Raw genomic sequence first — 25,350 nt, forward strand, 5'->3', positions numbered from 1 at the left:
TTTGAGTTGTTCCTTGCCCGCATGTTGGTTTAAGATCAGGTAATTGTGTCATTGTAATCCTGTGCAGTCCTTTGAGACATTTTAGTGATTAAGGGCTATACAAATAGATTTGACTTGACTTGACTTGACTAGTTTATTGAAGTAAGAATCATTGTTTCTTCAGATATGATCATGTTGAGTTATGGTCTTGTGGTTTAGGGCAGTGGTCAGCGACATTTTCTGTACCCAAGACCTGTTCGATGTCCGACTATATTCTCGCAACCCCGCCAATAATAACATTAGTAATAATAGCAACAACAACAACAACAACAACAACAACAACAACAATAATAATAATAATAATAATAATAATAATAATAATAATAATAATAATAATAACAACAATAATAAGAAGAAGCCCAAATTCACTGCGTAAACTAGATGACTATGGATCTGTATCAGAGGTTCTTAACTTGACCGACTTCAGGACCCACGATCCTCTCCTGATTACAACCCCTGACCCAAATCAAGAAAAAAAATCCTGCTTCTCAAATTATTTTAAATTAAATAAAGTGCAGTTTAAACGGTGTATTAACTTTTGATCAGCAAAAAGTCTTCAAGTAATAACATTCCCTTTGATGCTCAATTAGCTGCATTTTAGTATCACCCAAAATACTTTACTTCAGTGTCTTCAGCCATTTCTTTACAGACTTAACATGCACAAACATCAAATGAAAAAGTGCAACTACAGCGGTATCCTTTTGTTTAAAAAACTCATATAATGTACCTTTAGCATAGAAATGATTACCACTGAACCTAAAAATATTTAAAACTTCACTGGTTTTCTCTGTACCCATATTTTTCCACACACTCAAAAAGAATTAGAAAAAAAAAACATGATCTGGTGCTCGCTGGGAAGGCGGAGTGGGTAGCCCTTGCAAACGAACTGTGGTCAGAGAACTGAACAAGTCGGGCAGCCAGGACAGGAGACGGAGCGTGGTAGGAGATCGGAAGAAGTCGGACAGCCGGGATGGGAGAATGAGCGTGGATCGGAGATCAGAAGAAGTCGGGCAACCAGGACAGGAGAACGGAGCGTGGTTGGAGATCGGAACAAGTTGGGCAGCCGAGACGGGAGACATAGCGTGGATCGGACATCGGAAGAAGTCAGGTAATCGGAGACGATCGAGAAGCCAGGGACGGGGGATTGATACAGGATACAGGACAGGCCGGGAACAGAACGGGAGCCGGAGTCAAAAATGCTTGTCTTGTAAATGTGGGGGTTCGCTGACGGGCTGAACGAGAATAAATAGATAGGAGGATGACTAATTAGGGAATGAGTGGCACCTAGGGCTGAAAGAGTCAGCACAGGTGAGGGCAATTAACAAATCATGAAGGCAACCAACTGAAAACAAATCTGCAACCCACTTTTTGGTCGCAACACACCAATTGAGAAAATCTTACTGAGATTACATAGAAAAAAGGCATTAGCTATGATCTCATCATCACACTGTTTTTACTCACGGTACCACTTTGTACAATAAGGCTTTGGCTCAACTATTTCCCATCATGCATTACATAGAGTGATTATTCTGTAATGAGAGGTGCGTTAGAATTTGTTTGGATTCTTTTTTTAAATACGTGTTGGCAACAGTTGTTGAATGGAACACATAACAGGAGCTTTTATTGCTCATGGGGGAACATTCTGTATTATTCAGCGCCCTACTGGTTTAAAAAAAATAACTAATTAGAAAAACAATATTGATTTGAAAAATAAGCAAGAATACATTAAATATTACAAAAACTTGCATATCTATTATTACTTGTAAGTCAAGAAATTTGTCAAGTCAATTCAAGTCCTGTTTATTTGTATAGCACTTATTTAAAAGAAGTCTCAAAGGCCTGCACAGATAAAAGACTAGTATGGAGTGCATACTATTATTACATCATCCCTTGATCTAAAAACTACATGAGGGCAAGAAAAAACTCAAAACCTGAGCATTGGGACAACGAAAAACCTTGAAAAGGAACCGCACCGGAGGTAATCTCCCTTCCAGGATGACCAGGCTGCAATGGATGTTGCAATATAAAGGCATCACAGACATGAAACATAGATTATTTGCATTTATTTTTTTTACATAACATGAGGCTAGGCGAAAGAAAAACAAGAAAGAAACAATAAAAATGGTGCGTTTTGGTCACTTTGAACCTACGTAGTTATATTCTTTCTTGTGCTTGGGAGCACTCATTTTCGGTTGCATATATGATACAGTGACATCTAGTGGTCAACTATTGCACAGAGCATTTTTATTAATCATTGTTAACAAAAATACAGCTACAGTTCTCAAAGTTTACTATGTGGGCCGGGTTGCAAGTGAGAAATTGTCCACAAGGACTCTAACCGTAAATGGTAAACTCTTCAATATCTTGATGTCTAACCTTCAAGAGAGGATTTTGGGACAAACATGCCTTTGGTTGGTCGAGATTCTTGTATTTCTTTTTTTTTTTTTTTTTTTCCTAGGGATAATTTGAGTCCCTATATCACTCACAGGTCAGCCGTGCCCACCTTTTCAGTACCTATATTTTTGTCTCCTGCACACCACAAAACCAGTTAAGATATTCAAAAGTTACAGGCATGGAATTGATCCTAATTGTTGTTCCTAAAAGGTTGTTGTTTTTCATTGAGCAGCGTCTTCATACGCAAGACGAATGGATGGACGACAATTTTACAGAAAACACTAGCGTTTCTTTTATTACAGTCTTTAAAAAGCACAGTGATTAGACGCATTGCTGTAGATGGATTGCTGAAATGTGCAGTCATGTATCAGAATTCGGCAGGAATGATGACAGGCAACAATCAAGGTGCTCAATTAAGTGTGTAATGCTGCGGACGTCAATTACCCGTCTGATTGATGAAGGCAAATGATCCGACTCATTTTCTCCACGTGGCGTGAAAAACGCAAAGGAAATTTTGTTGATGAATGATTAAAATGTGCAGCCAAAGAAAGATCATCACTTACGTCTGTATGTTTTCCCTTATCTCCGGAAATAGTATTTTAAAGAATCCTAGGGAAAATTCCCCTAAACAAATATCGCTTGTGCTTTTAAAACGCTTTGTGTAAAGCGGTTAACGTATCCGCTGAGTTGTATGTCTTTTCTTTACTTGCATTGACGGCCTTGATGTTCCTACGGCCGGCCAACAAAAGCCCAAACAATGTCTGAAGAGTGCCTTGAGAGCAGTTTGGACTAAAGCTTTGGGCTTTTTTATCCTGCCAATGTTGTCAACGTGTAGTGAGATAATTGAAGCGATCCTCCATGATGGGATCTATTTATACGGAGCATAATTCCTTCTGTATTCAGGCATTATCATGGTGTCACTACAAGCACAAAGACACAATAAGGTCAATATAATGAAACTCCAAAACAATATGGCGTTGTTCCACCCGTGGGGAAGAAGAGAGCCGGTCCAGATTGTTTGCTGGGCTTTTATCGATCGCTTTTCAGAATGAGCATCGTCATCATCATTATGTCATAAACATGAAGTTTGAATTCAAGTACCAGTAAGTGAGGAAATCAATAAATAATAATATTAATAATAATAACAGGAATAAAAGTGATTCGACAATGTGTTTTCAAAAGAAAAATCTCTTGGCGTTTTGGAGTTGTGCAAAAATGTTCAACATTAAAACTGTTCAGTTTAACAAAAACTGGATTTAAAAGGATAAAAGTTACAAAACTTATGAAATTCAATCTGAATTTAAAAAGGCTCAAATTACACAAACATACTCTCTTTACATACCCGAGAATAGTTGATTTTATAATATTGTGTGCCCCTTTAAACAATCAAACAAATAAATAAATACATGAAAAAAATACATAAAAAATGAATTGTCTTTCTAGTGGTCTGAATAATCCAAAATGTTTTGTAAATTTGTGCTTTTGAATTCGTATTTTCTGTTCGCTAGCATCTGCACTGAAAGAAACATGACATGAATTATCCATTATTTTTTTCTCCCCATTAACGATGTGACAAACAGCCCCTTCGGAGCAGGCCCATATCATTCTGCTTGACTTTGCCCCTCCGAGGCTGAATTCAGTTATTGATTGCCTGTTCAGTTTCACTTGGAAAAGCTTGATAAAAGGAGGTTTTCACTTTCTCAATTCAATGTGACAGCTCCCTAACAAGAAGAATGGGCCCGGCCCATTCACAGGCAAATCGAGCTAATCCAGCGTGCCCCTGTGCTCTCAATGGAGAAGTCACAGTCCTTCCCAGCCCATTCCGTCACTTGCCCCTCTCCCCAAAACTTCCCCCCTGTCCTCTTTTCGCAAAGCCTTCAAAGTTAGTCCAACTCCTCCGAGAAACAACATGGCTCTTTGTGCGGGCCCCCTCTGTTGCCAGCAAATGGGTAAATAACTCCATCAACGTTTACCCAGTCGGAGCAGAAACAAAAACTTGGGCTCAGAATCAGTTCGCTATTGCCTTTATGTGCTTTCACTGGATTTCCATGTTTGTTTTTCACCTGTTGCTTTGAAGGCTGGTTGCAAACCTTGTCCATCATAAGAAACCACAGCAAAGTTTTTATTCATGTCTAAATAATCAATATTTTACAAATCATCCCTATGAATCACTGCTATTACCGTACTACATTTTATTTTTCAAAGTCACTTTATTATGTACATTGTCTGTTTCTGAAGTTATAATACTTTGTTGTTATTTATACATAAAATGAAACACTGTATATAAATTAAGGGACACAAATATGTGTTGTGCTACTGTCCTATATATGTGGAACCACTGGATCAGGCCCGCCAACTGATTTAATTGGGTCTGTAAGACATCACTTATAGAAGCACAAGAGAAAAATGAGCAACAATGACCTGCAGTTTTCAATCTGTCCAATAAATGTCACCAAAGCCACGCCCTACTGCTAACCATCCAATGTAGCTGTATATGCTGACTACCATTTATTAACCAGAGAATAATTAAAGGAAACAACCAACGTAATTTGACTTGAATTAGAAGTCATGGGCGCACTGTTTGAAGCAATGCGATTCAATTTCTCCTTTGACAGCAACATTTGTTCCTAAACTATGCTTTTCATCCCCACCTTTGTTAAACAATGCAAAATATAAAAATACCATGTTGGTGTCTTCTCAGAAGTTTAAAGAAGCTCAGGCTTCTTTCTAAAGTAGATGTGAAATATAACAGCAAAGTTCCCAAATTCAGGTCAACATTAAAAAAATAGCGGGAAAAAGGGCGTTAAATCAATTATTTAAGTTATTTCCACTTAAATTAATGTTGTGTGCCACTTAAGTCTCTTTTTAGATGGGACGAGTTTCTCAGAGTTAAATAAACTGTAGTGGAGTTATATTCAAATTTTCTTTTTCTTTTTTTTTTCTTTACAAATGTACAGTTGAAAAACACTTCAAGACATTAGTTCTTAGTGTAGGGAAAAAAACCTCGATGATCGTTTTATAACAGAATTTTACACCCCCTATATCATTATCGTACTTTAAATGTGAGCCTTTGAAAGATACCCAGCCCTACAGCGAAGGCACACTTTTTATGCTTCCAATTTAATAGTACGCCCCCCATGAGAGTCCTTTTTACCATGTGGCCCTCAAGCTAAAATGAGTTTAAAACCCCTCCTTGAAGCCCAATATTAGCATTGACTTCACCAAAAACTAACGTCAATGTCTTTTACCCTAAACATTAGCATATTTGTATAGACCTATTGCAGCATTATATTCCATGGTAAGCCACTATTATCTTCTTCAACATTGAAAAATGTAAATTTATTTTTCAGTGTTGTCATCTTCAAACCAAATAATTGTGCCAATATAATGGCTCTCAATAATTTCACCTAATGTACACAAGCTGCAAGAAATGAATTAGGTACATTTTTTGGCCAGCTGAAAATACAAGTACATGTTTTTCTTTTATTTGTTGTATGTAATGCAGAGTTTAAGGAGGATCAATGTTTTGTGCATTGTTTCATTATGTACAGATCATTTTAACTAATGAAGTTTGTCATGTCAAAGATTAACTGATTATTCTCCCGTGTATAAGTACTATTAATATCATTGTGGTGTGACACATGGGTGGAGTTACAAAAAAAAAACACAGTTGCTACTGATATATAATTTAAAAAGCATAAAATTGTATTTGTTCATGGACAAATAAACGTGGACAGTCACACATATAATGCTATTATGAAAGTGCAAACACCCTTTTTTACATCTCCATATTTGACATTTTAATGTTTACTGAGCCAAAAAAGGCAAAAACAAAATGGGCTGTTGTGTCGTCACTAATAATTTGTCTAAGTGCGGTGAGTCATGCATACTTCAGCTAATTTCGGGTCATTTAAAAACAGGTCCAAAGCCGAAATTGTGTAAGTATCCACATTAGTCAGCCTAGAGAAATTCACAAATAATTTTTCTTCAAGGTCTTGCCACTAACATCCTTAAACGCCATAAAATATAATTTTTGATCAGTCACTACAATCGTCTATTATCCTTTATCATTACTTTTTACTTATTTAATTCCATATAATTCGGAACTTTTTAAAAGCATTATGAGTCAGTTAACATTATTCACCAAACTTCTTTTAGATTTTTTAAATCGATCACCTAAAACCAGTGGTTCTGAAATAGTTCCAGGGACTTTTTTTTACTGTCCTAGAATACCGTGCAGTTGCCTCTCCACAACACCAGAGGGCAGTAGCATTTTCGTCGGCAGAGTGTTGTTTGCATTGAGCATCCGGGAGAGGTTTTCTTCTTCTGGGGGGGTGGCATGAATGACAACAAATCATTGAGAAGCACCTCCTTAAAAGCACATCCTTCAAAACCAAAGTTTCTTCATTTAAAATGGGTCAATTACGATGTTATCTCTCAGTTAAGTGTTTTCCAAAATATATGTTTTAGGAAAAAGAGTGAGAGGTATGAAGGCATAACATGACATTTCCAACCTTCAATTTGTAAAAAAAAACAAAGAACAAAACACATTTCTGTGAAACAGGTAACAAAAAATTTAAAGGTGGTGTCCAAAACTGCAAAATATTCTCCAAGCTGACGACAGCATTGCAGCCTCTGACACAACCTTTTGTTTCATGTGAAGCTATGGTTCATTTTTTTATACACTAGTACGAATGAAGTCTTCTTGTTTAATCTTTTTTTGGGGTTGGCATTTGGACTGTATTTGAAAAAGTCCTTTTCTTACTTTCACCATTTTCATCCTAGAATAAAACAAAGCCGCGAGCACGCCTGTCAAATCACTCTCCTAGCATACGTCCGTCACCCCGCCTCCTTTCCTCCAGCGTAATATGCTCCGTGGCCAGAACACCGATGATAAAGGTAAGATAAAAGCAGAAAGGCGCAGTGGAAAAACATATGCATAAAGGCTCTTTGAAATTAGTTGGGTATTGTAAACACATCTTTTATAGAGAAAAAAATGTACTTTCAACTTATTAAGGACACCTCAAACTATGCACCCCACCTCCAAATGCAGCTGTCCCACATCTCAGGCAATGAAATTAGTTACACCTAACTTTAATTGAGGGTGAAATTGGTGTGTTTGTTTGATGTTGTTGTTTTTCGGACAATAATATAAACAATCTCATTGTGCTTTTGTAATTTAGAAGACCTTGATTGTTTCTAGACCGCAGAGTGTCAAGGTCTGATTTGCGTCTGACTTTGGGCGTATTTGTCACTACCATCTTTCAGGTGAAAGAAAAGCAGGCGAGAGATTAACATGACTTTGCTTTATCCACAGCATACATTCCCCAAAAGCATAAAACGCAACCCAAAGGCAAGTCGACCTCTGCACTGAATGCACACTTGTTCCTGCTCTCAATTCAGCTTTCAGCCCCCTTCTAAGGAGACAAGGCCCAATCACAATATTGTCAAGGCTCTGTTGGTTTTCTGGTTGAAATCCTTGTTCACGCTGTTTGCCGAGTACTCATCTGCTGTGACAGGCTTCAGACAAACAGCGAATCGTGAAAGAGGTCTCCCACAACCAGATCTTTCCTGCTGGGCAGCCGCTAAAACGCTCCATTCTCTCCCCATCAAGTGGAACCCGGCCTATTGAGCCAGGCCCCGGGACCCCTCCTTTGAGATGGGCTACGGGCCAGCGCTTGGCCCCTCCTCGCCCGGGGCCACCCTCGTTCTCCGGGGACACCTGTGCATCTCGCCATTCCCATCGTGGGAATCTTTCCCGTGGGCCTTTGCCACCTGAGATCCGTTGGGAGTCGGCGGTTGCCAGAAGGACCCGGTCGGCCCCTCTTAGAACTTTGTTTACTGGCAAGCGCTCACACGGATAGGAACTGAGGGGGATTAGGAGACCCAGCTCGAAAGGTTTCGGGACTCTATTGGATTTACTATGTCACTTTTTGGCAGAGTGGGAGCGGTATTCGTTTCTATGAAACGCGGAAGCCAACTTTTGATAATTAACATTTGATGACGGGACCCGAATGTGGAAGATTAAATAAATTAATAAAATTGATCCAACTGAATACTGAGAATGAGGCCTTTTTTGCCTGATTCAATCACTGTTGCAGAACCAACAAAATATTTCAAAACATGGCCAACAGTGCTGTAAAATGTCAGGTTGGAATTCCTGGGGGGGAAGGAAATACAATAGAAAAATGAAAAATATTTTTTTTTCTAATTAAAATGTTTCTTCTGTTTTAATAATTACACTTCGTAAAATCATTATACCTTATCAGATAAAGCAGATAATTGCCCTTATATTTAGTATCATATTTCTAAAATCACTATATATTTAACATGTATATCTTATATTTCAAACTTTTTTTAAATGCATTGTTTTGTATCAAAGTAATTTAGTTTTTTATCTTTTTATCCTACTTTTAAATGTTTTGTGTGGAACATAGGAATTCATGTCAAGAAAACCTAAACAAAAATGTCGCAAAGAAAGAGAAAATAATGATCTATATTAACTTGTTTTTTCTTTTTTAACCCGGCAAATATGTTTTAACCTTAGGAAAATATGAGATATACAATAAAGATCAAAATTAAAGAACAACTTATAAAAAATTAAATAATTTTGAAATAAAACCATCCTCACTGCTCTACAGTTATAAGGCATTTTGTTGTGTCGAAAGTATATCATGGTGCCACAACATTTTTTTACAGAATGACTAAAGGCATTTCACCCGAAAAAAAAAAAAATATATATATTTCAGGAAAGGCATTGATCAAAATTAGAGAACAACAATGACTTTGGCATTGGAAAAAAAACATTCTGAAGGCGAGAACGGTTTACAGGCCTCTGCTGTGAATGACTTCAGCAGATCTGCAGTCGCAGGGTAGCACAAGTTTCTCACACTGCTCTGGTGTGATTTTGGTCCATTCTTTTTCCAGCCTCCTCCACAGTTTTGTGATTGTAGTGGGTTTCTTGACCATGACTTTGTCACTAACTTTTTACCACACTTTGAGTTTAGTCTTTTTCCAATCTGTTGCAGAACATAAAGCTTCCCAAATAAATTACATTTGCTGAATAGAACATTGGACTGGTTATGCTCAGTCCCTACAACTTACTGTTTTGTTTGCTAATGAGAGGTTGGGTCACTGCTGTCTGGGCCTTCAGTCCAAATGTTTTAAACGCAAAGACACTGCACTGCGAGACAAATCCTTATCATGTTCAGCACTGAACTGTGGAGCAATTCCAGCTGCAGTGTGAAAACCATTATCAATTGACATCCTCCACAGTGACCTGTCCTCTCTTGCATTTGATTTCTGTGGGCGACCAGCCTTCTTGGGTGACTTAAATAAGTTTGTAGTTTTGTAAAGAATCAATATTCTTGAAATAGCATATTTTGATTGATCAACTCATCTTGCTATGGCTGATATGGTATTCCCTTTTATTTCCATCTGGAAAATCTGCTGCTGCAGGCTTTCAATCGCTTTGGAACGACCAACCATCTTTCGAAGTCTGTGAAACTGGTAGTTAGAATACCAGTTAAATAGGGGTTCACATATAATCAAGGAAATTAACACCTTGTGCTAGATTAGCACGATTTAGTGGGAGGCACAAGAAACGGATCTCAGATTTTGATCAGTGCTTTTTTAGAAAAATCCTTTTTTTTTTGTTAAAATGTCTTATCCATTTTGTGAAAACATGTAGAAGCATGGTATAGACACAAGATCTCTGGCCCTAGTGGGCAAAACAAGTCATCAAAACAGCCACTGTATGTACTACAGATATGTTAGAGACAGAAATCCAAACTACTTCAAAAGGAGAAAGAGAATAATTGAGGATTAAGAGAACAATGTGTCTCCTTTTTTGATTGTTTTGTTCATATATATTGGTGCTATCCCCTGTGAGATGGTTCTGAAGTGACAAGTTTTTTTGTTTTCTGTTACATCTACATTTGAGCACCTCTAAACACGTGAATTTGTATAAATGACATTGTATTTGGAACCAAAATCTAGCTCTACATGCAAATCCAAGTCACGAGCATTCCCAAAGGCTACCATTAGAGACCGCTCACCGCTCACTGGTCGTGCTACAGCTCTTTACGGCATTTCCGTAACATTTTGAAGTCGAGACGGAGAGAAATCTCCTTGGAAATTGAAAACATTGAGAGTACAGCTAAAAGGGTGTAGAAGAAAGTGATGAATAAAAACTGAAAGTTACTTAATTTTTACTTTAAGTGCACAAGGTCTTACATATCATCGACAGCCCCGCACTCGACCCCTCAGTCTATCCACACAACACACACACCTCTGTTACAGTTACTATATTATAATAAATTCACAATTTATTTGATTAATATGATCTTATTTATCTTAATAATATATTTTTATGTTTAATTACTATTTGATTGTGTTATAGTGATCAGGATTATGCTTTTCATAACTATTTAGGTTTAACTTTGATGCTCTAGGGGGGTCGGAACAGGACAATTATTTTTAACTGATTGACTATCAGAAAATTATGATCATTACATAAGCAATTCAAGTTACTTGTCAAGGTTGAATTAAGCTCGCATAAAGAACAACTGTACTTTAAAGTTGAAAGTATGAACTGGCTGCACAATATTTAGACAGCAAACTACCTTTGACTTGCAAGCGAATATTACTCGAGTTGCAAGTCCTCTACTCCCCCTCTCGCCAATTTCCATGGTACACTGCAGAAAAATGGCATCAATTAATCAACATTCATAAACCGTTTACTCAGGCGGCGGTGGGGTCGGATCCAGACGGAGAGCAGGCAGTTCCGCAGTAGCGTTGGCACTTCGGCCTTTTGTATGGAGAAGCCATCAACTGGTGTTTTAGGGATGTCTCTCCCCCCAGTCAGTAGCACCCACCTCCACAATCCCCTTACCCTTATGCCTTCTTCGTTTTCGGGGCAGGAAGTACCGTTTCTTGGAGGAGGCAGTCAGCGATCCATCCATCCATCTCCCCTTCCTCCGGCAGTCCAATTGAAGAAGACATCTGTCCATATTGGAGCGCATTTTGCTGCAAATGATCCCAACGCGTTGACACTTGGCCTACATAATAACCTGCCAATTCTTTGGCGCGCAGAAGAAGCGCCTTTAATTGCCGCCTGCGTTTTACAATAGCACAATCAATTACGGCGGAGATGACTTTCCCCATGCCGTCACGTTTGACACAATTTAGCGTACTTTTCATGCACATGCGCGACGGCGGCTTGCCCTTTTCAGAGCATGCAAATTTGGTGCATTTGGTTTGAAATGGTGGGTAATTGCCCATATTGAAATCTACACCTTTCTAAGAGAAGGTTCCACCCAGTTAGTTCTAATTAAGAAGAAGCCATGGATTTAAAAAAAAAATGAAATTGACTCATGCCGCAGCACAAATGCCATCTGTATCATCTTGTGGTAAAAGTAAGGAAATTTGGGATTAAATTGATGCAAACATTGCACACCTGGGGAAAAGACAAATTAAATGTTGCATTTTTTCACTTTCTTGCCTCAAAGCTGCATTTCAAAATTGAACGTATATTATTATTTAAAGGTTGAAAGTTAGTAATTCAACATTGAAAATTTTGATTGTGGGTCCTACTATCATGTTAAAAAATCCCATCTATACATTATCTGCACTGCTTATCCTCAGTAGGGTCGCGGGGGTGCTGGAGACATACAACCACTCGCTCAATCACACCTCGGGACAATTTGGACTGGCCAATTAACGTGACATGCATGTTTTTGGAGTGTGGGAGGTAACTGGAGTGCCCGGAGGTAACCCACACTAGCACGGGGAGAACATACAAACTCTGCACAGGAAGGCTGGTAGCTGGATTTGATCCCATGACCTCAGAACTGTGTCGTGGACGGGCTAACCACTCATCACCATGCCGCCTATCATGTTAAACATTTCAAGCATGTTTTTGCAAAATGTGAACGCAGTAACAATGGGTTGAACCGTGAACAAAACATTTATTTTCACTAGATACTGGTTATAACAAATTTATTGGCAGTTTGATGTGCTTTAGCACTTGTTTTCTTCAAGCACTACCTTAAAAAGGATTTTGCCTATCTCATTTTCCCGTTTTAGTCTTTATTTCATGTTTATCATATTTAAGCTGGAGTCCCATGGTTAATCACGTTGCAAACTATATTTACCACAATTTTATCAATTACAATAAAGACTGTTCTATTCTATTCTATTCTATTCTATTCTATTCTATTCTATTCTATTCTATTCCATCTTAAAATTAAGGCCTTTCAATAGATGGAGGACAAAATTAGGAAAAACATCTAAAAGCGTACACTGAACAGGGTTCTCCAAAGTGCTTTTCTGTCAGGAAAATTCAACCAGAAAATTTCAACTTTATTTGAGGTTGAGCTGCACTTGTTCTATCCAGTGTTTTCTGACTTCCATGTTATGAATTTGAAAGTCACAGTTGCACCTATAAGAAGGGATGGAAATGTATGCAATCATTTTGATGCTTACACTGTGTAAGTAAGTAAGTAAGTAAGTAATATTTCCAATTGTTATCTTAGTAACCATCTAATGACATCAGTCCTCCTAGCCAAAAGCTAAGTATAGGCATATTTGGATGCATCAACAACTATAAGTCAAAACAAAAGTGGAAAGGTAGAATTTTCACTAGAAACTGAATGATAAAGAGAGATTATTAGACATCTTAGAATGGGCTGCTACACTAATTGGCGTTCTCATGATCTTATTCAAGTGTGTAGGTGTGAGTGTGGGTGTTGGAACCCCTAACCACTAGGGTTGCAGGGGTACCATTTCTTGTGGTGTGTCTTGGGCAAGTACAGCCCATGAAAAATTACAATCCACGCCCACAAGTTCTGTGTATTCATGTTTTTTAGACAAAGTCTTCATATTTTCTGTTGCATATAGAATCATGGTGCCTGTTGCCTAAATCTTTAAAGGATCTTGTAAGAGGAGCGGTTTGAACTCAAGGGTATGGCGAAATGTTGGTTCATTTCTAAATTGTGCCACTTTTGAAGCAGCTCTTATACAGTATTTTGTGACAACACAACAGCGTTCGCTGTGGCATTGCAGCAAGTGTAGACCAATTATAGAGAGGTCGTGTACGATTGGCCTGGGCCACATTCAGAAAACTAAATGGTGTGTCAACCTTAACATGTGACCGCCATCAAAGTGTTTTCCTCCGCTTCCTCTCCTTTTATACCGCCGTGTCGGACATGATAGCAAAAGAAAGAAAAAAGTAGTCCTGACCCTCTCTGAAAGAGCCCGTAAGGCTGAAGTGCTGGCCCGGGCCCATTCCCGACAAAGCCTTACAAGATACTGTTGAAATTCATATCCGCTCCTCTTTTCTGTAGGGCGACACCTCCACAAACTGCTGACCCGCCGTCGCACAATTACAAGTGATGCGGCAGTTAAGGCGACAAGCGGCTCTGTTTAACAGACTGTCTTTGACCCGCTGCCATTGAATAAATATCAGTCTCTCAATGAAAGTAAAGACACTGGGCCCATAGTGAAAAGGGAGCCGGGGACGATTCGAAGCTAAGTAGTTAAAGACCTTTATGGAGTATAAGGCCATTATCCTCGCTGAATAAAAATAGGATTTAGTGTTTTTTCCACTTAATTTAAATCAAAAGAGTCCCCACCTTACATATTGCGCTGGTAATGTAATGGAGAGAGGGCCACAAAAAAGGCTTTGTGGTGCTGACACCTCCTATAGTCGGCCGGCGTTGTCCCGCCACCAAAAGAAGAGAAAGAGATTTTCTTCTCAGCGTTGCTATCGACAAACACATTCTAATTGATGCCGCCGCATTCCTCCAGTGTGCGCATTCAGTGAATAACGAGCCTCGGACTGAATGGTCGTGAATCGGTCCCCCCCCGGCCAGCAAAGTTAAAGCCTTTGCCCCCTCTGTCTCACCCTTCGTTCTTCTGTCTCTTGCACCGCCATGGAAGCCAGCAAGCAGCACCTCCCCTCTATGGAAAAAAAAAGGAAAAAAAAGAGAAAACCTTGCCCAAAAGCTCTTCTCTTAACTTCAGCGCCCATTAAAGCATGACCATTGTGCACGGGGGACGCGGGCCACAAAGGCTGTCAATCTTTTCGGCTTCTCCCAAAAGCTCGGACTCACGCAGACTGGAGCGACGGACCGACCCTCCACCCCCTCACTTCTCCACCCCTGCCGTACCCCTGAAAATTTCGCAGAAAGTAATTGTACATGAACGAAACAGCTCTTGTGTGTTTTTCACAGATTCAGAGTTGTTTGACTTTAAAGTTGCTTAATGTAAAAAGTTTTGAAGTTTAGCTTAGTTAAAAATTCATGTAGAGTGAAAAGATAATCACTGTTATAATCCAGTAGAATAATGTCCATCCATTCATTTTGCACTGCTTATTCTCACTAGGGTCGAGGGGGTGCTGGAGCCCATCCCAGGCATCTTCGGACATAAGGCAGGGGACACCCTGAACTGGTTGCCAGCCAGTCGCAGGGCACACAGAGACATGCACCCATTCACACACAATCATCTATACCGAGGGGCAATTTTGAACCAGCAACAAAAAGTTTCTGGGAAAACCGCATTTCATTAATAGTGTTTTTATTTATTTTCTGACTTTTCTTCTGAAAATAGGGTGTTATTTGGTTATTATCTATTTCATAAATCATGTTATTATTAATTTTCTGACCTTTGTCCTGTGAAGAATCCAGAAGGGCTATTTGATTGTGGCAATTTGGAAAACATCCATCCATTATCTGCGCTAGCAGATGTTATCCTAAAATATGCTACACGCATCCATCCATCTATTATCAGCACCGCTTATCCTCAGTAGGGTCGCGGGGGTGCTGGAGCCCATCCCAGGTATCTTCGGGCAGTGGGCAGGGGACACCCTGAACTGGTTGCCAGCCAATCGCAGGGCACACAGAGACAGACTACTCACTTGCCCATTCACACCTAGGGACAATTTGGACAGGCCTGACATGCATGTTTTTGGAATGTGGGAGGAAACCGGAGTGCCCAGGGGAAACCCACGCAAGCACGGGGAGAACATGCAAACTCAGCCAAATGACCTAAGAACTGTGCCGCACACGCACTAACATACCTGTCAACCTCCACGGCTCCATGTCCATACAAACGGTCGTATTTTCCAGTACAAAATACAATTATTATTTTTTTTCGGAATGATGCATGATGGGAAATCCCCAGGCGGCAGACGCATGTAATTGACAAGTTTGCGTTTTTCCGTACAGATTTCCTTGTACGTCGTACTTCTCTTAAAATGCATAAAAAGCGTACTTTGTACGGCAAAACCGCACAGGTTGACAGGTATGCACTAACCACTGCGTCGCAATGCTGCCCTATTTGGAAAACAATACATTTTTATATATAAGCAATGCAGCAATCGTCACACTATGTCTGTTACAAACTGACCCTACCCCCTCACTGGAGAAGGTAAATGTTATGTGGCCCTTGCAGGAAAAAAAATAAAAATAAAGAAATACGACAATCCAAAAAGCCGTTTTTGAAGCCGTAAGAGCCGATTCTCTAAAAAGAGCCGGAATTCCCCTCCTTACGACGTACCCTTGAAAATGTTCTCCCAGAAAACTTCTCAGCTAATTCTCCCCTCCACACCCACCCTCTCTCTCCCTCGCTCTCTCTGTGTCGCACAAAGCATGAATGTGTCTTGAGCCTCAGCACCCTCGGCCCTTTGTCCCGGGTGCAGGTGCCGGTGAAAGCGGCCGCGCACGCACGGTCGCCTCGGTTTCGTGCGCGCGCGCCACGCCTCGACCACGGACAGGAACTGCCCACAAAGAAAGGCCCAGTGTGGGAATGAGGGATGCGTGCCGGGCAGAGCAGCCGAGGGGGAGGTGGGTGGTTGTCGGGGTGGAGGGGGATCCTCCAAGACAGATGGCCGGGGAAGTCTCCCAACACCTCCAAAGAGGCTGTCACTTTCAATCGGCAAGACGCAGGAGAGGGCATGCCCTACAATTTCGGCAACCAGCCTGCGCTTCAGCCGGAGACCAGACAAACTTCCATTTTTTATTTTCTCCTTGCAGTTGAGCTGATATGCGTCAGAATCACCTTGATTCGCTAACAATTTCTGCAGGGTTGTAGGAGTCACTCCCAAAGCAGGCAAAAAGTCGCCACATTTAAGAGTCCTCATATTCTTGTAGTTTAAGGTACGTGAGTCAAACCAGGGGGTGTGGAACTGGGCACACCTACGCTAAATCTCCCTACACCTGATGGTGATTACCCCGACCCTATAAAATGACTGTTTAGACAGCACACACGGTCGGGTTGTGGCATTTCCCATGCCACTTCCATCCTGTCTTCTGGTAACATGGCAGTTTTTTATGGTTTGGACCCTTTGCTGGTTGTTTCAAGACCTGCTATTTTGTTTGTTGTCGTTGCCTTTTGTTAATTAATCCCATCCTTTGTTGAGCACACCTACCTCCATTTTGGCTTCCCAACATTGAGTTAATCACAAAAAACCTGACACCCGCCCTATCTATTCATATAGCCTGTGAGACTATTTTGAAAGAAGTATGAGAGAAAAATGAGCTGCATTGCGTTGAACAATTACTTGCAGTTTTATATATGTCCACTGGATGTCGCCAAAGCCAGGCGCCACTCACAAAGCACCCACTGTATCTGTATTTGCTACCAATAATCAACAACTAAACATTGAGAAAATCCATACCTGATGTCATTTTACTTAGAATAAACGTCATGGACACTGTTCAATGCAATATCTAAAATATAACATTTTTAAAAAAATAGCACCTAGGTATCTGCAAAAGTTTAAAGAAGCCTTAGCTTCCTTTTATAATATCTCATCTCATCTCATCAGCCGTACCGCTTATCCTCATTAGGGTCGCGGGGGGGGCTGGAGCCCATCCCAGCCATCTCCGGGCAGTGGGCAGGGGACACCCTGAACTGGTTGCCAGCCAATCGCAGGGCACACAGGGACAGACAACTCATTCGCTCATTCACACCTAGGGACAATTTGGACCAGCCAATTCACCTGAAATGCATGTTTTTGGAATGTGGGAGGAAACCGGAGTCCCCGGAGGAAACCCACGCAAGCACGGGGAGAACATACAAACTCCGCACAGGAAGTCCGGAGCTGGATTTGAACCCACGACAGGTTCCCATGACATGAACTGTGCCGCACAAGCGCTAACCACTGCGCCGCCGTGCTGCCTTTTATAATATATATAAAATATATCATCTCATCTCATCTCATTAGCCGTACCGCTTATCCTCAGTAGGGTCGCGGGGGGCTGGAGCCCATCCCAGCAATCATCGGGCAGTGGGCAGGGGACACCCTGAACTGGTTGCCAGCCAATCGCAGGGCACACAGGGACAGACAACTCATTCGCTCATTCACACCTAGGGACAATTTGGACCGGCCAATTCACCTGAAATGCATGTCTTTGGAATGTGGGAGGAAACCGGAGTGCCCGGAGGAAACCCACGCAAGCACGGGGAGAACATACAAACTCCGCACAGAAAGTCTGGAGCTGGATTTGAACCCACGACAGGTTCCCATGACATGAACTGTGCCGCACAAGCGCTAACCACTGCGCCGTCATGTTTCCAATTTCAGGTGAACGTTCATAAGAAAAAATAAAAAGCAACAAACTTTTAAATCATTAAATCAATCATTTAAATTAGTGTTTGACTGTTATGTTTGTAACTTCCGATCAGAATGGGTTACCCCAAGTTGAATAAACTGTAGTGGAAATAATTAAATCAGTGTTTCCATTTTTTATTTTTCTTACAAATGCAGATAAACACTTCAAAAAGGAAATCTTAGTGAAGGATAACAAATATTGAGTAAAATATAGAAAATGAGTACCCGAGTTAAACATATATTCAGTTGAAATGTAGTCAGGTAAGGAATAGATTACTTAAGTAATTTAAGAATACCAACGATCTTCAACGATATTCATTTGAATGTTAGTGTTCTTATTTTGACAAACAAAAAACAAATACAATTAAATGAAAATGAAAATAAGGGATCCAACCAACAAATAATCAACCAATAAAAATGATCCAAAATCGAAAATATGTACCTATTTATTTATTCGTTTTAGTACTCATTCATATTTACATAATGTGTAGGTATGAACCTAAAACACAATTGTCCGCCAAATTGATTTACCCTGAGCTACGGCTGCCAAATAGTTCTTTAGATAAGGACTCTTGGATAAATACAAGTAGTATCTGCATAATAGCCTTTCATGAAAACTTTAAAAATACAAAATTAAACTGCATCTTAAATTCATGTATTTGTTTGTTTGTTTCGGTTAAAGATGTCCGTTTAGAAAGTATAGAAGAAAAACATAATGCTGTAAAGGGCTCCATCGGGGATGGGCAATTTCACCCACTCGGCTAAAGTGTAAATAGTAAATATAATCCAAGTTTATTGTATATTTGGCTAATAAGATCCATCCTCCAAACAGCATGCACATTCTACTTAGTCGCCTAATTGCATTTCTTCCCATATTTCTTCATTAAAGGTATCAAGTCATGGAGCTTTACATTCTTGTAGTTGTTTTCTATCTTTCTTTGCTTCATCGAACAACATGAAACGTTTAAAAATGATGAAACATTTTATTTATTTTTACAAATTAAAATGAATGGTCTAACTGTGTAGTTTGTGTCTGCTCGATGCAAAGAGCTTGACGCCGTACGTTATTCTTGTTGCTAGGCTGCCACCTAGTGGAATTATTTTAAAATTGTGGCTAACAGTTGCATTTTCTCAAGAATACGGCTTATAATTAATGCGCACTCAATTACTGCGTTTACGTTTGCTCTGCCTTTTGGAGCAAAGTGGTTTAATGAAGGGGTAAATAGTTAAACACTATGCTGGAACCTCGTAGTATAAATTATAATAGTAACACTCATTGACATAGCGCAAAAAACCTAGCTAGTTGTCCGTCAAATAACGCATCATAATTAGAAAATACGTAGGATTGATTTTTTTGTCATTAAAAACAACGTAGTGAACATTGTTTTAAATGAGATTAGACATGGATGAACATGTAATAAAATACCTTAAAGATAAAAATAAGATTTAAAAAAAGAATGTTAGCATGAATAAGCAACCTTTTACACAGGAGTGCTTGGTGACTGGCTGAAGTGTCAAGTGAATCAGAACAATAGTGCAATGATTAACCTTGTAATGTTATTAACAGCAACATATTTCCAAAATAAGAGTGAAGAAATGAGTTATAAACAGATACATTTTCCTGCAATGGTCTTTACATGCCCAAGACACACCATATATAATGGTGTCCCTGCGACCCGAGTGGTTAAAGGATTCTATTATATATATTTTATTATATACATACATACATATACATATATAAATATATATATATATATATATATATACATATATATATATATATATATATATATATATATATATATATATATATATATATATATATATATATATATATATATACATATATATATATACATATATATATATACATATATATATATATCTCATCTCATCTCATCAGCCGTACCGCTTATCCTCATTAGGGTCGCGGGGGGGCTGGAGCCCATCCCAGCCATCTCCGGGCAGTGGGCAGGGGACACCCTGAACTGTTTGCCAGCCAGTCGCAGGGCACACAGGGACAGACAACTCATTCGCTCATTCACACCTAGGGACAATTTGGACCGGCCATTTTCACCTGAAATGCATGTTTTTGGAACGTGGGAGGAAACCGGAGTGCCCGGAGGAAACCCACGCAAAGCACGGGGGAGAACATATATACATATATATATATACATATATATGTATATGTACATATGTATATATATATATAGCAGTTTTCAGTTCTTTCCACGGATCCTCAATTGGATTGAGGTCTGGACTTTGACTTGGCCATTCTAACATCTTGATATATATTTTGGTGAACCATTCCATTGTAGACGGCAGCACGGTAGGGCAGTGGTTAGAGCATGTGCGGCACAGTTCATGTCATCCTGCGTGGGTTCAAATCCAGCTCCAGATTTCCTGTGCGGAGTTTGTATGTTCTCCCCGTGCATGCGTGGGTTTCCTCCGGGCACTCCGGTTTCCTCCCACATTCCAAAAACATGCATTTCAGGTGAATTGGCCGGTCCAAATTGTCACTAGGTGTGAATGAGCAAATGAGTTGTCTGTCCCCGTGTGCCCTACGATTGGCTGGCAACCAGTTCAGGGTGTCCCCTGCCCACTGCCCATTGATGGCTGGGACGGGCCATCAATCATTAAGTCCTGCCGGTCGGGCTTCTCTTCTGACAGTATTTTTTTTTCCCCTCCGTGGAGGATCTACATAGCATGAACTTACTTTTTACTTTAGTCATTTTCAGATAGAGAAAATGCTTACCAAAATATCAGTTTAACCAAAATCATGAACCCCCCCAAAAAATTTTAGGGTTAGGGTTTTTACCTCTAATGATAATGAGAGGTCATCGGATATGTGCACAGAGTTTGAAGGAGTGGCGTCTCTGCGCAGTCCATTGATGATGGGTGCGTTTTTTGCTAGTGTTCGTGTTAATAAGATGAAATGTAAGCGTGAAAGTTTACTCTTCACCACCCTAATTGCTTAATTTAACGCACAACGTTCTTGTTTAGCATTTTATTAATACGACCACTAGATGGCAGAGGAGACTAAAATCTTACACTCCACTTTATCATTTTAATTTTTCAGCGATTATAAACTTGACATTTACTCTGGTTGAGAAAATAATAACCGTACACTCCTTCTCTGTGTATTAGATTAGTAGGTTTTCAGTAGTACAGTGGTTAACGCACTTGTCTATCAAGCTAAAGGAACAAGGTTCAAGGGTGGTGACATTCATTGGCCTGGACAGGGATGGGCGCCTCCAGGCTGTACTTGTCCAAGACACACCACAGGATACGGTGCCCCAACGACCCTAATGGTTAAGTGATCCAACCAACCATCCACTGTCTAGAATACCTGCATTAACTTACACAAATTATAAGGTTGTGTGCATTGTCTGGACATGTCACAAGATGTCGGCAAAAGATGGGTAAAAGGATCACAAATTTAGCATGCAAGTAGGCTTTCCTTCCTTCCCAAGGAGACCAAACAAGATTCCGGAGTTTGAGTATGAAAGGACACGCATACTTAAACTGACGTTGCTTTTGGGAAACACGGTTGGTTATTTGAAATAGAACACTGTATATCAGACGCTGCAAAACGCAGTCGATTTTCGTGCAGTCACGTTTTCTTCCGTTCACTGACACAAATAAAACTTAAAATAAAACAATAAGAGTTAAAGAAAAAGGAAATTGCTCCATGAATGTTTTTTAATCACTGCCGTTTAAGGTTTGTACTCAGCGTAAACGCAGAATCATCTTGTGTTTGTACGATGCAGGGGTCGTTCACGACCAAATGCAAGCACTTTGTAAGGACTTTCAAAGTCAAATTTTCCATTTCTCCATTACAATTTAAATAATAAATCCAGTGTGAATCATGTATTTTGCAGATCCATATATGTGTGATTTTTAATCTTGCGTGTGCATTTATCACAACATAAGATTTAAATTTGGAGTAAAATACTAATCTATTTGTGGATCAGAAAGATATGTGACTAATTATTTTTAGCCACATCTCGCCCCATTTAGTGTTGGGTAAAACGACGGTGACATATAGCCTACATTTTCAGTTGCAGGAAGTTCTTCCTATTATAAGTTACTACTGGGAAATGCTACCTTATTTTTGCACGGTCCATAAGGAATATCCATAATAATACGTCATTCTTGCACTAATACACAGGGCATTTTTAAGCCCGGGAGTTTTCTACCCAAAGCAGGCTCACTTAGCTATGGAGGAATATGAATGAATTGAACAGCAGCGAGCTATTATGATGCATTTTTATAAATTGAGAAGACATTCAGGTATGTGTCGATAAGTTAACAGAAAACCTTTTACCATTTTAATTCAAAGGGAATGTATGTATTTTGGAATGAGGGAGGGAACCAGAGTGACAGGAGGAAACCCACGTAGGCACGGGGAGAACATGCAAAGTCCACACGGGGAGGCTGCGGTAGCTGGACTTGAACCCTGAACCTCTGCACCGTGGGGCTGCGTGCTAACCCCCCAGCTGTTGTGCTGCACTATGTACAATATATGTAATTTTAAATCAAAATTGCAATTGTCTACCCAACAGTTTTTGAGGCTTTGAAATCTTATAACTCTGAGAAAGTAGCTTAGAAACACCCATTTGAAGTAGGCTACTTTAAGCATCAAAATCCTCCTAAGCAAAGCACTGGTCTTTGCGACATTGTTGATGACAATGCCATTTTCTATAGACATGAAAATTTCCTTTTCAGCATTGTGTGCATCTTAGCCTTGTTTTCACACGTTTTAAAGCAAAGAAGGTCCGCTCACATGCAACCTGAGTTCAGGAAAGGGTCAACAGGAATGTATATGCCAGCCCAATGACATGGTAGGCATCTGTGAAGAGGTTGTAGTGTGAGAGGACCTGCTTTTCTTTACTCGCCTCTTTCATTTCATTTTTCCTTTTCCTTTTCCCAAGCTTTTTTTCTTTTTGTCATGCATCTTTCCTCTTTTTCTTATTTGTTCCCGCTTTTCCTCTCCTGTTCAAATTTCCCTAGTATTCTTTTGATTATTTTAGCCTTTTACTCCCTTTTTCTTTCTTTACTATTGGTTTCTTCTTTTTTCACCTTTTTTCTTCTTCTGTTGGTTTTTTTTTTGATTGATTTTTTTCCCTTCTCTTTTTAATTGTATATGCCACCCAAAAGTAATTTTGTGCACAATGTTATATAATTTTAAATATATGGGAAAAAGCAAAAAAAAATGCTTTTGGGAGCCGATAGAGCCATCTATTTTTAGTCAGCCGAACCGAAAAAGCCAATTCTCGAAAAGAAATAGAATTCCCATCAGTAAGAGTTTCATTTAGGTGTGAGGATCTACCTGGTAAAGGCAGTTAACTGCTAAATTCTGCAAACACATAGCACAACACACAACCAGGGAGACACAGATGACAGACAAAAAGTTAAAAATGAGTGAAATGAGTAATAAGAGTCCTTCTTTTAATGTTTTTCTTTTTCTTTTCCTGGCTTTTTCAGCATGATCTAGCACCTTTCTGCCATCCATCATACCTGACTGGTATCATTCATGCTGTTCTGTGCTAATTTTACCGCTACAGATAAGAAGTATGACGATGGGCCAAACCAAATTAAAACTGATAAAACTCACCTCATCTGCTACAATGTTCATTTTGCGATAAAAGTTGCCAAATAGCTGATTGGAGAATTAATGCACGAGTAAGGTTAGATAGTGCAAGTGACTAATACACGTTCAAATGATTTTTCTTATCCGGCCAGCCCATACTAGAAATTGACATGAGCCGGCCCTTCGGCAAATCTCCCGTTCTTCCCGATTGGTCAATCCAGCATTGCTAATAAATATTTCATAGTACCCAGTTTAGGTGTAGCATACACCTGTTCTCTTGGGTGAGACCTGTAGGGGGTAACAACACTTCATAGGACAATGGCATACAAACTAAATAGGATTGCCGTTAATCACGAGGGAAGTAATGCAATAGCAAAGCAAAGCCACAACAAAGTGTGTCATTTTTAAGCAGATTTGTGAACCACAGCAACATTTCCAATTATTTATAAGCGTTTCCCCCTAAATGCAAGCACTTTGCAAGCTCCAAATGAACCCTTATCACGGTACAAATCTTTGGATGCAACCGTGGAAAGAGTAGTGACACAGTGGACAACCGTTCATAGTTGTTTAAGACAATTCTGTTTAAAAAAAAATCTAATTCGAAGATTAAAAAAAGTGCCCGTTTTTATTTAACGGTGCCGTCCAAATTTTATTTGGCTTAAAGTCATGACCACGTGGATTTCTTCAACGCATTCGAGTAAGCTCTTCTTTTTTTCATCTTTTTGGGCATTTGGACTGTACTTGAAACAGGCTTTTTCTTGCTTTTGTTACTTTCATGATACATTGAGAAAAAAAGGATGACGAGCATGAAATCCCTCTCCACCTGCCACCCCCTTTCCTGCTTCCTAATGAGTTGCGCGTCCCAAACACCTGATAAAAGTAAGATAAAATCAGATAATCGCGGTGAGAAAATATTATAAAGGATCTTCTGACTCAAGTTTAGTATACTTCAAAGAGAAAATTCTAAAATGTACTTTCAACTTTTAAGGACACCTCAAACACACGTTTATTAATAGGAAAATGTGAGTAGCATTTATTTTCTAGGGTATGATAGAATAGAATAGAATAGAATAGAATAGAATAGAATAGAATAGAATAGAATAGAATAGAATAGAATAGAATCTATTTATGGTCATTGGAGTAGTAGTGGAACTGAGCAAGTGGATTACAGAGTACTCGGTTGGTTTGAACAGATGGAGAGAATGGATGAGGAGCGAATGTTGAAGAGGATCTGCAGAACAGAAGTAAATGGAAGGAGACCAAGAGCAAGGCTGTGATTGACGTGGAGGGATGGTGTTATGAGTGCACTGCAGGAAAGAGGTCTAAATATAGTGGAAGCTAGAGCTCTTGTTGGTCATAGGAATGAGTGGAGAGGTGTTGTGAAAGGATATTGGGACGTTTAGGCGTGTTCTAAGGGATGGGCAGGGCACCTGTCTGATGTGGCAGGGGTAAACCAGTGAAAGCTGTCGAGCCCTGCTGTTGAACAGAAGAGTGTCTTGTATCACCCTGATCCGAGTGACATGGCCACTTTCTTGGTTTCATCTGGAGGGACGAAAGCATGACCAACTTGGGTGCAGAGGTGCTTAACTTGTTTGGGTGTTTGGGCATTTGGGTTGGCCTCGGTTCAAAAAAAATTGTGTGTGTGTTTTTTTTTGCTACTTTTTTCCTTTTTCATTTTCTTTGTTTTTGTATGTGTTTGTCTCGCTGTCGG

General features: G+C 39.7%; 1 long non-coding RNA gene across 1 annotated transcript; it reads left to right on the plus strand.

Moving 5' to 3' along the window:
- The first annotated feature begins 973 nt into the window (after positions 1–973).
- On the plus strand, positions 974–8,331 carry LOC148359477 (uncharacterized). Its single transcript, XR_015851251.1, has 3 exons — positions 974–1,147; positions 7,219–7,332; positions 7,751–8,331. It is a non-coding gene; the product is annotated as an uncharacterized LOC148359477 (long non-coding RNA).
- The last annotated feature ends 17,019 nt before the right edge of the window (positions 8,332–25,350 follow it).

The sequence above is a fragment of the Urocampus carinirostris genome, chromosome 9, assembly GCF_059441175.1.
Source record: "Urocampus carinirostris isolate Australia breed hairy pipefish chromosome 9, RoL_Ucar_1.0, whole genome shotgun sequence".
Taxonomy (NCBI): Eukaryota; Metazoa; Chordata; class Actinopteri; order Syngnathiformes; family Syngnathidae; genus Urocampus; species Urocampus carinirostris.